The sequence below is a fragment of the Pavona decussata genome, unplaced genomic scaffold (genome assembly GCF_977016875.1).
Source record: "Pavona decussata unplaced genomic scaffold, jaPavDecu1.1 SCAFFOLD_45, whole genome shotgun sequence".
In the NCBI taxonomy this organism is placed as follows: Eukaryota; Metazoa; Cnidaria; class Anthozoa; order Scleractinia; family Agariciidae; genus Pavona; species Pavona decussata.
Window position 1 is genome coordinate 538785 of NW_028145467.1, and position 12505 is coordinate 551289.

Genomic DNA, 12505 nt, shown 5'->3' on the forward strand with positions numbered 1-12505 from the left:
ATATCTCACAGTTGACAGTTGGCATTCAGGGGGCGTGCTTAGTTATTTCTGTTTGTTGATGTCTTTCTATAATTTGTTTTCAGTCTCTTGGTTGGACACTGACATACCACAAATGCAAACAAAGAGATTGAAAAATAAATAAATAAATAATATAATCTCGTACCCCGATCTCAGTCGTCGGTTCGGGAATGTCGAAATGTGAGATCTGGTAAAGTTCGATACAACGCCATTTCTGGTTGGTTACCAGAATAAGGAATGCCTCATTCTAATCTGCTCTGTGATTGGCTCTTTCCTTCTGTGTTTGGTTTTCGCTCAGTTCGGGGAAGAAACAAAAACACGGAAAAGTTTTCGCCCCGATTAAGATTGTCATGCGACGTTTTAATACATACATGCCCTTTGTGTGGGGAGAGAACAGTGAGAAATTGTTTTTTCGGAAGACAACAGCCACTTTAGCCGAAAAGAGTTTGCAGTAACGTTCAAACGGCCTTGCCAAATTACACAAGTTTCCAACACGATGGATACAAGCTTGCTTACGTTTGGGGATAAAATGGAGGTAGGTCATATATATTTTTTTTGGTATTTCTTAACAAAAAATGATTTTTTTAAAAATGATTATTTATTTAGTAAACGCAAATTAATTTCCCCAAAATACTTTACCTTGAGTTCCTGAACACGCGCGCCGCATTTGCTAGCATATTTTCAGTTTTTGTCTTCTGGTAAAAGACTATTTTCCTTCTATAAATTGAACTGGACTTTGAGTAAGAGACTTCATAATATAATATTAGTCCTTTCAGACCAGTGTGCTTATTCCTTCAAGATCCATACAACATCTCTCATAGGACTTTGGAGAAATTGATAGAGTGTCCACACAATATTATTATTCATCTGCTGGTGAGATCAATATCCCTCCCACCCCTCAGCTAAGAGAAATGAAAAATGTCCGACTTATGACCGCCAAAGTAATAGTAATGAAACCCGTACTACAACAGAGAACACCTTGTCTAAACCGATTAGGGCTCTTTATGTAAGTGTAGTTAGTTTAATTTTATCCCCTCTCTCCCACCTACTAAGTTAAAAAAAATTTGGATCCAAAATATAAAACTAGCCTTCCTCTAAAATAAAAATGGGGACATTGGTTTACATGTCTGCACCACCTAATGTTTTGCAGGTCTATGCTTGTGATAGGCTTTAGAAAAGAAGTAGTTTTAAAAGGAGGACATGCCTCTTTGGATTTGACATCACTTATAGTTTTTAGAATCTTTTTGCGATTGTTCTTTTCTTCAAGATAGGGGAATTTCTCCATTATTTTATCATTAATATGGAGTCCTTGAAGTACTAAACACACTTCATTTACTACTTCCATTGTTAATCCTTAGCACATTCTCTGATACAAATAGTTATCACTGGCCTCAGTTTCTCCTTTATTTCTTGTTAACTCTGCCTTAATTTCTTCCACCTGATTTCTAGGGAGAAGCAAGTTCCTAAAGTTCCTATCAGTGATGTGAATATCTTCAAGGGCTAAAACAGCTGGACACAGCTCAACACATAATTAAGAGCAATGACAGTCATTTCAGACAACAGATATCACAACAGCTGCATTTCTCACACAAAAGCCAAAACCAAAGTGGTTATAAGCAAAAATTTTCCCCTGCACAGATTTCTGGGGTATTTACACTAATCTGTAATGATGGGTTGCATTTCTTCAATATTTGCACCAATATGATTGTTGTTAAAGTAAAGTTTTGATGTAGCAGGCTTCCCATCTCTTCCACTTTCTTGGAAAAAACTTTCCATGGTTTGCGGAAGACCAAAATGAATAAATTATTATCCTTCCAACACAATGAGAATCAAACCCCATTCCCAAAGATTGTGGCAAATAATATTCATTGTCAGTCTGTAGAGAATGAGACTGAGCCAAAAGTGCATTTTGAGGAATTTGGGGAGTAAGGTAGAACTGGTGATCCCCAAGCTTTCCACCCAAAAAGGCACCCCCAAATCCACACAGTACTAATGATGAGTAAATAATAGGCTGACAGGCTTAATTTTTGACATTGGTGGTGATAAGTTCATCTGCTATGGGCGAAAATATGTAATCAAACTGGTCAACATTACTTTGTGTTAAGATAGGAGGGCCTTTGTAGTACTCCATAAATCTTTCATATTCAAACTTTGTATGATTGTAGTTTGGTTGTTTTTCTGTTGCTGTTGTTGTCATGACAACAATCTTCGCTGTAGGGAATACTGAGGAAAGTGTTCCTCGTTTGCTGTACTCTGAAGTTGTGCCCCCTGAACAAAGATGCAATTAATTAAGAAAAAACTGTAGTCATTCACTGGGATGTTGTTATTCTTTCCATTAGAATAAGACAATATAATTACCAGAAAATGGATAATGAGAAGGCTGAATAAAAAGGGATTCTCAAGTAACTAAGCCCTTTTTGACGCATGGGGTGGTGGAAGGACGAAGCATAAAAGAAGCTGCGATAATCACTAACAATATGGCTCTGTATTTATTAGCTTTTAACCTTTAAGCCTCAGTGTCAACATACAGTTTCTCCTTACTGGTCTCTACATGTCCATTTTTCATAGTAGCATTATAGGGAGGTTGTTGAAATATCAAGAAATTTCACCACTGGTGATCTCATGACCTCTCCTTGATTGTGTATTGATAAATATTAGGAGAAATTTTGATACTGATCACTACTGGGGCTTAAAGGTTCAAGGTTCACTGTTCTGATATTTTTTGGGTACTTGTGTGAAAAGTCCTTGAACATAATTTTGTGTTGCTGGTCTTAATATTAAGAAAAGTTAGGACCTGACATGGGTGCAAATATCAATACAAGAAAATTTTTTTTGCTCAAGGAATTGGCATCAACAAGGAATTTTCATCCAAGACAGACACTGTTTTCAAAGTTTCTTTTCCCCACCACTTCTCTGCAGTGGGTTTGTGTCTGACAGTTTGATTAAATGTTGTTTCCTGGCTATGGAAGGTCATGGTTAAGGAATACTTAGGAATTCATGGTTACTGAAGATCAGCTTACTGTGAAAGCTGTTGTTTTGCTGCAGAAATGGGTGACAGTTCATTAGAACACACAGACATGCACAGGAAAACAAATAGTGGAAATATTTTTTTTAATTTGTTTTCTATTTATCTGCCATTTGCTACTTTTATGAGCCCAAAAGACCTTCACACCTTCCTATTATTATTGTTATTATTTTTTTTTTTGCTGAAATCAAGGATCCCATCAGAGGTGAGTGTCCAAGCACCAAGATAGCTGCTTTGGACATAAAGAACCTTGTATTATTCTTAGTGTATCATCCTCTATGCATGTACGAATAATGCAATGCTCAGTACAACAATGATTATTTAAGCAGCTCATTGTGCCTTGCAAATCAAATGCAGATAATGACCTTTGTTCTTCATATCAAGAGTCAAATATTATTGGACTTGTGTATTATGTGGTTCTAATTTTCGAGTCTGTGGACTCCTATGTGTAAAATTATAACCTTTATTAACTTGTCATCAAAGAAGCAGTCGAGGGGGCATGTCCCCTAAACTTAACATAAATTTCAGGTGAAAACTTTTCAAGTGTTATGTGATCATAAAGGTGAATCAAGAACCACTGAAATGGAAAGCTCATCACTACCAAATAAGACTCTAATGGGAAACTCATAGGGACTTGCTCTGTTTGCTCACATGTTACAAGTAACCAAACATTCTTCAGATCCCAAATCCAGATGTGGTACCTCCATTTCCCAAAAGAAATTCAAACTTCCATTTTTGAGAAAAAAAAAACCCCTTTAAAACAGCAAGGGTGTACTCGGTATTTTAATGTTGGACATAATTGGGCGCCTACCATTTATACGGACAGGTCTTTCTGGTTTGCTGGTATATAACCAAGACAGTAGCATGGTGTTAGGGCTAGGATGGTTCATGGTTCATTTATTTCACACTATTTACACAACATAAACATAGAAAGAAAAGTATTACAACAAATGATTACAAGATAAAAATAAATACAGTACAAATTATAAAATGTGTGTGGTGGTCAAAGTAGCAAAGGCTTTCTAGCTGACCACCACCTACTTTTAAGTAAACAAAGAAATGACACTGAGCTTTATTGAGATATTAGAAAATGTAGGAAATGTTTGTAGAGCCTAGGATGTACAAGAGAGAATTACATTTGTGTAAATTAAGGTATGTTGGAGATATACTGAACCGAGCAAGAAATCTAAACAGGACAAGCTTAATAAAAGAAGAACAAAACAATAAATAAATAAAAACAAAAAAAAGCAAAAAAACAACATACAAACAAACAAACAACAACAACAACAAACAAAAAGAAAGGAAAAGGACAACACATTATCAGCAGCAACAGCAGCGACAACAAAGATCAAAATATAAGCAGACATTATTATTATTATTATTATTATTATTATTATTATTTTTAACTCTATTATTATTATTAGATAGTTACATACTATTATATTTGATCATTAAACAGAACATATATCATTTGATTGACAAGAGATCAGGAGGGCCTTATAAGGTTTCTTAAACCTGTTAAAAGTTTTTGTTTTTTTCAATGCCATGGGGACAGTTTCCCATATGACAAAAGCAGAGTACTTAAAAGTAAATTTGCCTATGTTAGTTAACTTGTGGTCGGTGGAAATTAAGCTTGGCAGAATTTCTGGTGTTATAGGAGTGGACAGTTGTTGTAGGTAGGAGGAGGCCCTGTTTAGCTGGTTCACATAAAATTATATTATTACAGTGACCTTGAGTTGTGTCCTTTGGCCTGTAAAAGAAACCTGCCGCATTTACACAATCCATTTGGTTTGGAAATTTAAACCATTAACTTATGGAAGAAGGAGAATTTGTGTGACCAAATCAGCTGAAAGACTACAAAGAGAAGAAATAATTTTTACGTATCACTGGTAGACCACAATTTCTGAAACTTTGCAAATGAAAATATGACATGAACCATTGACTTTCCAATGCGAAATTTAACACCAAGATGCCAATCAGTAACTCTATTGTGCCTCATCTACAACAACGACCACAAAATTTTTCTGATAAAGCTTCGACAACAAAAACTCTCTGCACTGTCTGTTGCTACCTTTACCTTGGGGTGCACAAAAATTATGTGACATTTCCCTGCCTGTAAATTACAGTATCTTCAATACAGTTACCATCTAAGGCGAAAACTGGTACAGCTTACTCCGGTTGACTTAAGTCTTTTTAATTGATCGTCGATAAGCACGTTGATCTTGAGTGGAGAAAGCAGAATTACGATGGATTTGTTCTTGGAACAGTTTTCATTACAAAGATGGTCTAGATGGTCACAAAGGGTAGGAACTAATCTTAGTAAAAAAGTGATTTACCGCGCTTGTTGATTGCAATCTCTCCTGTTGCCTTTTTCGTTTTGGTTTAAGTTAAATTCAAGTTTTGTTGTCGTCTCGATCGAAGAACGTTCCGAAGAGCACCCTCGAAAGCGAAAACCTCACCAGGAATGATCACAGTTACGAGCAGCACGGTGGACAAAGGATGATGGGCAGGCCCGTATTCCGGGCCTCAAATCGAACTTTACCAGATCTCCCCTCCGCCTGACCGTGGGAGATCTGGGTACGAGATTATAAATAATATACACACAAGTCCTTAAGATTCAATTTTCAGGAAGAAATAAACGTGGACCAATGTAGGCTAAGACCAATGTCTCGTTAAAATACATATAGCCGAATGAAACTTAGCCTGGTTATCAGTCTTTGCACTGTCTCGAAGAGGAAAAAAAGGACTGAGAACAAGATTGGTGATAGAGAGAAAACACCTGTAATAGGGATAAACTTGTGACGCACTTAAGAGCATGCACTCGCCTGGAAACTTGTGTTGCTTTTCAAATTATAGCAGCATGGCTGGCCTGTTGTAATTAGCTGGCGGCACAAAACTCCAATTAAAAATATGAAATATATAATAACTTGTGTCTTTAAATTATTTTTCAATAATTTTTGGGATGGAAATGAATTAAAGGAAGACGAGAAATAATTTAAGGGTGCGTGGCTCCACAACTTGCTTCAATCAAAGAAGCGTGATCATAATGTTTGTCACAGTCGGCATGATTCTAGAAGGATTATATACGTAGTACATTAAATTGTTGATCAGGCAAAAACAAAGCAAATTTAAAACAACAACAAAAGAAAAACACGAATAGCCTCCTGACTCTGTCTACCCTTTACCGTTTGCTGCCATATTAAATTAAATGTTAGAGAATGACAATTTTAAGACGCAAAGCGCAAACCCGGGCGATGTTTTATTTGCCAGGTCAGCGGTGCTTTTCTGTAATGATAAGTTTGTGGCGTTGTTGCTCGATGTTAAGTTTATACTAAGGTCCTCTACTGACTGAGATCTCCGTTGTGTTCATTACTGACAGGAGTTGCTTTGGCGCACCTGCCACTACAAGTGAATTTGCATTCTTAAGTGGCTGAATAAAACTCCTACTAGAGACTATGAAAAACGTTGACTGACTCAATAAGCTGTTCAAACATCATCATAGAGGTTTTACCTTTTCTCCCACGACATACAAATTTTAAGTTCTCTGATTCTCGTTTTACTCCCATATCATGCTAAAAAAAAGAAAAAAGTGTATTCCTTGGAAGAACAATATTCAGTAAGTCTGCACAGCTGCGACTGTAGTTAAAAGATTATTCGCTGAACTGAAAGTGGAGCTTCCTCTTTAATGATGTAACTGTCGTAAAGAGACTGAAAAAATTACTTTTTCTGTCTTCTTATCGCATGTTCCTATTATCTACCGTTCATAGAAACATCCCTATTGTGAACAAATATCCTTTTTTTGCGTTAAGGGCATTATGGTTGAGTGGCTTAAAACCTTACAAATGAGATTTTTTGACAATTGTAACTTGTGAAAATTAAAATATTTTCGGTGCACGTATCCTGATCTTTCAAATTTCTTCTCATCATCCTTTCTGATAAAACCAGGTGCTTAAAAATGTGATAAGATAAATTAATCATTAAATTAATTAACGTTTGGGGGTTAGTAATTCTTACGTTTGGGGGTTAGATTTCTTACGTTTGAGGGGTTAGTAATTCTTACCTTTGGGGGTTAGATTTCTTACGTCAAGAGGTTAGTATTCTTACGTTTGGGGGTTAGATTTCTTACGTTTGGGGGTTGGTAATTCTTAAGTTTGGGGGTTAGATTTCCTAAGTTTGAGGGTTAGTAATTCTTACGTCTGGGGGTAAGATTTTTTACGTTTGGGGGTTCGTTTTCTTACGTTTGATGTTAGTAATTTTTGCCTTTAGTGGTTAGATTTCTTACGTTTGGGGGTACGTAATTCTTACGTTCGGATGTTAGTTTTCTTACGTTTGGGGGTTACATTTTTTATGTTTGGGGGCTAGTAATTCTTACGTTTAGGGGTTAGATTTCTTACGTTTGGGGGTTAGTTTTCTTACGTTTGAGGGTTAGTAATTATTACGTTTGTGGGATAGATTTCTTACGTTTAGGGGTTAGTTTGGAGAATAGTAATTCTTATGAATTGGGAGTTACTTTTCTTACGTTTGGGGCTAGTAATTCTTACGTTTATAGACTTCATTTGGGGGTTAGTTTTCTATCATTTGGGGGTTACTACTTCTTACGTTTGGGGATTGGATTTCTTACGTTTGGGGGTTAGTAATTCTGACGTTTGGGGGTTAGTCGTCTTACGTTTAGGGGTTACAAATTCTTACCTTTGAAGGTTAGATTTTTTACGTCATGAGGTTAGTATTCTTACGTATGGGGGTTAATAGTTCTTAAGTTTGGGGGTTAGATTTCCTAAGTTTAAAGGTTAGTAATTCTTACGATTGAGGCTAGATTTTTTAACGTTTTGGGGTTAGTAATTCTTACGTTTGGGGGTTAGTAATTCTTACGTTTGCGGGTTAGTTTTCTTACCTTTGTAGGTTAGTAATTCTTATGTTTGGGGGTTAGATATCTTACGTTTAGGAGTTACAAACTCTTACGTTTGGGGGTTAGATTTCTTAAGTTTGGGGGTTAGTAATTCTGACCTCTGCGGGTTAGATTTCTTACGTTTAGGGTTTACAAACTCCTACGTTTGGGGGTTAGATTTCTTACGTTTGGGGGTTAGTAATTCTTACGTTTAGGGGTTAGATTTCATACGTTTAAGGGTTAGTAATTCTTACGTCTGGGGGTTAGATTTCTTACGTTTTGGGGTTAGTATTTCTGACGTTTGGGGGTTCGTTTTCTTACGTTTGATGTTAGTAATTCTTACCTTTAGTGGTTAGATTTCTCACGTTTGGGGGTAAGTAATTCTTACGTTTGGGGGTTAGTTTTCTTACGTTTGGGGGTTAGTAATTCTTAAGTTTGGGGGTTAGTAATTCGTACGATTGAGGTTAGATTTTTTATCGTTTTGGGGTTAGTAAATCTTACGTTTCGGGGTTAGATTTCTTACGTTTGGGGGTAAGTAATTCTTACGTTTGCGGGTTAGTTTTCTTACGTTTGTAGGTTAGGAATTCTTATGTTTGGGGGTTAGATATCTAACGTTTAGGGGTTACAAACTCCTACGTTTGGGGGTTAGATTTCTTACGTTTTGGGGTTGGTAATTTTTACGTTTAGGGGTTAGATTTCTTACGTTTAAGGGTTAGTAATATTTACGTTGTTGTTAGATTTCTTACGTTTTGGGGTTAGTAATTCATACGTTTGGGGGTTCGTTTTCTTACGTTTGGGGATTAGATTTTTTATGCTTGGGGGCTAGTAATTCTTACGTTTAGGGGATAGATTTTTTACGTTTGGGGGTTAGTAATTCTTACGTTTGGGGGTTAGTTTTCTTACGTTTGACGGTTAGTAATTATTACGTTTAGGGGTTAGATTTCCTACGTTTGAGGGTTAGTAATTCTTACTTTTGGGGGTTAGTAATTCTTACGTTTGAGGGTTAGATTTTTTACGTTTTGGGATTAGTAAGTCTTGCTTTCGGGGGTTAGATTTCTTACGTTTAAGGTTTATAAATCCTTACGTTCGGGGGTTAAATTTCTTACGATCGGGATTTATCAATCCTTAAGTTTGGGGGTTAGATTTGTTACGTTTGGGGTTTATCAATCTTTACGTTCGGGGGTTAGATTTCTTACTTTTAGGGGTTCTAAATCCTCACGTTTTGGGGTTAGTTTTTTTACTTTTTGGGGTTAGCTTTATTACGTTTGGGGTTATAAATCCTTTCGTTTGGGGGTTAGATTTCTTACTTTTGGGGTTGATAAACTTTACGTTCGGGGTTAGATTTCTTACTTTTTGGGGTTATAAATCCTGTCTTTGGGGTAGTTTTTTAACGTTTGTGGGTTATAAATACCTACGTTCATGTGATAGAGTTAATAATAATAATAATAATAATAATAATAATAATAATAATAATAATAGTAATAATAATAATAATAATATAATCTTTATTAACATGTACGAAGCAGCTGAAATTGTTATTTACAAGTTAAAAGTTGAGAAAAGAACTATTAAAACCTATTTACAATTCATTCCGATCTCGAGACTAATAATTTTCAAGCACAAACTTTTCAAAAGAAAATACAAATGTCATAATAATAATAATAAAAATAATAAAAAACAACATATTAATCAACATACTCCAAACTATTTACAAGTTAAAAGTTCCGATTCCAAAAAAAAAAAAAAAAACAATTCACAGAAAATCAACGGACACACGCTTGGCCAGCGTTTAGGCGACAGTCATCGATGAAATCCCCTTGTGGAATTCTGTGGAAAGGTGTCCTGGAACCTCTTACGCATGTGTGTACCGACCTTAAAATCTCAAAAGAAAGCAATGTTCTAATCCAAGTGATAGTAATGTGATAAAGTTCCTCATTCTTTTCTGAGAGCTTCTCGGCTAGGCGTTTGAGAAAGCAATTGCAGTCGGCCCCCATCCCACCGTTGGTTCCAAAAACTAGGGGAGTGAAAGATCCCATTTCAACGTCCAGCACTCTCTGTTGGTACTTCCGCTTTTTCTCCTCCTCCTGCTCTTTAATAATAATTATAATAATAATAATTTAAATTTTTAAATAATTTAAATATTTAAAAGTAGAAAATACAAAGCCAGCGATAAGAAATAAAAATTAGAAATAAGAATTAAAAACACGCTCTTTGATACGTTGCTTAAAAGTTAAATAAGAATTTATGTCTTTGAAAGACTGTTCTAAAAGGTTCCATTCCTCCTTACGTTTGGGGGTTATAAATCTCTACATTCGAGGGTTATATTACTTACGTTATGGGGTTATAAATCCTTTCGTTCGGGGGTTCGATTTCTTAAGTTTAGGGGTTCTAAATCCTTACGTTCGGGGGTTAGATTTCTTACGATTGGGGGTTAGATTTCTTACGTTTGGGGGTTATAGATCCTTACGTTCGAGGGTTAGATTTCTTACGATTGGGGGTTAGATTTCTTACGTTTGGGGGTTATAAATCCTTACGTTCGTGGGTTAGAATACTTACGTTATGGGGTTATAAATCCTTACGTTTGGGGGTTAGATTTCTTACGTTTTTGGGTTAGATTTCTTACGTTTGGGGTTTATAAATCCTTACTTTCGGGGGTAAGATTTCTTACCTTTGGGGGTTATAAATCCTTACGTTCGGGGGTTAGATTTCTTATGTTTGGGGGTTATAAATCCTTACGTTCGGGGGTTAGATTTCTTACGTTTGGGGTTTAGATTTCTTATGTTTGGGGGTTATAAATCCTTACGTTCGGGGGTAAGATTTCTTACGTTTGGGGTTTAGATTTCTTACGTTTGGGGGTTATAAATCCTTACTTTTGGGGGGTTAGATTTGTTTTTTTTTTTGGGGGGGGGGGGGTGGTTATAAATCTTTACGTTCGGGTATTAGATTTCTTACATTTTGGGGTTATAAATCCTTACGTTTGTGGGTTAGATTTGTTAAGTTTAGAATTCTAAATCCTTACGTTCGGGGGTTAGATTTCTTACGAGTGGAGTTAGATTTCTTACGTTTGGGGGTTATAAATCCTTACGTTCGGGTGTTAGATTTCTTACGATCGGGAGTTGGATTTCTTACGTTTGGGGGTTATAAATCCTAACGTTCTGGAGTTAGATTACTTAGGTTATGAGGTTATAAATCCTTACGTTCGTGGGTTATATTTCTGAAGTTTGGGGGTTATAAATCGTTACGTTCGGGGGCTATATTACTTACGTTATAGGGTTATAAATTCTTACCTTCTGGGGTTAGATTTTTTAGTTTAGAGGTTATAAATCCTTACGTTCGCGGTTAGATTTCTTACGTTTGGGGGTTATAAAACCTTACGTTCAGGGGTGAGATTACTTACGTTTGGGGGTTATAAATCCTTACTTTTGGGGGGTTAGATTTCTTTTTTGGGGGGGTTATAAATCTTTACGTTCGGGTATAAGATTTCTTACATTTTGGGATTATAAATCCTTACGTTTGTGGGTTAGATTTGTGAAGTTTAGGGGTTCTAAATCCTTACGTTCGGGGGTTAGATTTCTTACGAGTGGGGGTTAGATTTCTTACGTTTGGGGGTTATAAATCCTTACGTTTGGGTGTTAGATTTCTTACGATTGGGGGTTGGATTTCTTACGTTTGGGGGTTATAAATCCTAACGTTCTGGGGTTAGATTACTTACGTTATGAGGTTATAAATCCTTACGTTTAGGGGTTAAATTTTTTAAGTTTAGGGGTTATAAATCATTAAGTTGGAGGGTTAGATTTCTTACGTTGGGGGGTTATAAATCTTTACGTTCGGGGGTTAGATTTTTTACGTTTGTGGGTTAGATTTCTTACGTTTGGGGTTTATAAATCCTTACGTTTGGGGGTAAGATTTCTTACCTTTGGAGGTTATAAATCCTTACGTTCGGGGGTTAGTTTTCTTATGTTTGGGGGTTATAAATCCTTACGTTCGGGGGTTAGATTTTTTTTGTTTGGGGGTTATAAATTCTTACGTTCGGGGGTTAGATGTCTTACGTTTCGGGGTTATAAATGCTTACGTTCGGCGATTAGATTTCTTACGTTTGGGGGTTATAAATGCTTACGTTCGGTGATTAGATTTCTTACGTTTGGGGGTTATAAATTCTTAAAGATGGATATTGCATCTCTCCAGTTCTCGAATAGTCACCAAGCCGTGTTCAAACGTTTGAAATCATAACTCTTATCATTTAACGGTTTAAAAAGAAGTAATACCTAGGGGTTATAAAGCGGTTGGAATATTCATCCCAACCTTTCTGTTATTTGTTTTTTTATAATTTTACAGTTTACGCCGGTTTGATTTTTCAGTTAATTATATTTTTCGTGCACTTGCTTGGAGATATACCAAGAAGCGACAAACACTATTCCTAATTTTATTGTTTTCGACACCATACAGAGAGAAACTTTTGATTTTATTCAATATACTGTATAAGGAATTACAAATTTTAACCGGCATGAAAAAAATCATTGAAATTTAAAAATTTAAACAGTTTAGTTTTCGCCCTCCATCATCAAATACAATGTATA

At 36.0% G+C, this 12505-nt stretch overlaps 1 protein-coding gene and 1 long non-coding RNA gene across 2 annotated transcripts in view; both read left to right on the top strand.

The window, feature by feature from the left end:
• The window catches only part of LOC146482488 (mitochondrial inner membrane protease subunit 1-like), a 348467-nt gene that overhangs the window by 291394 nt on the left and 44568 nt on the right, over nucleotides 1–12505 (top strand). The window lies entirely within an intron of this gene.
• Nucleotides 179–2424, top strand: LOC146482518 (uncharacterized). The gene is made up of 2 exons (XR_014864079.1): nucleotides 179–553; nucleotides 1468–2424. It is a non-coding gene; the product is annotated as an uncharacterized LOC146482518 (long non-coding RNA).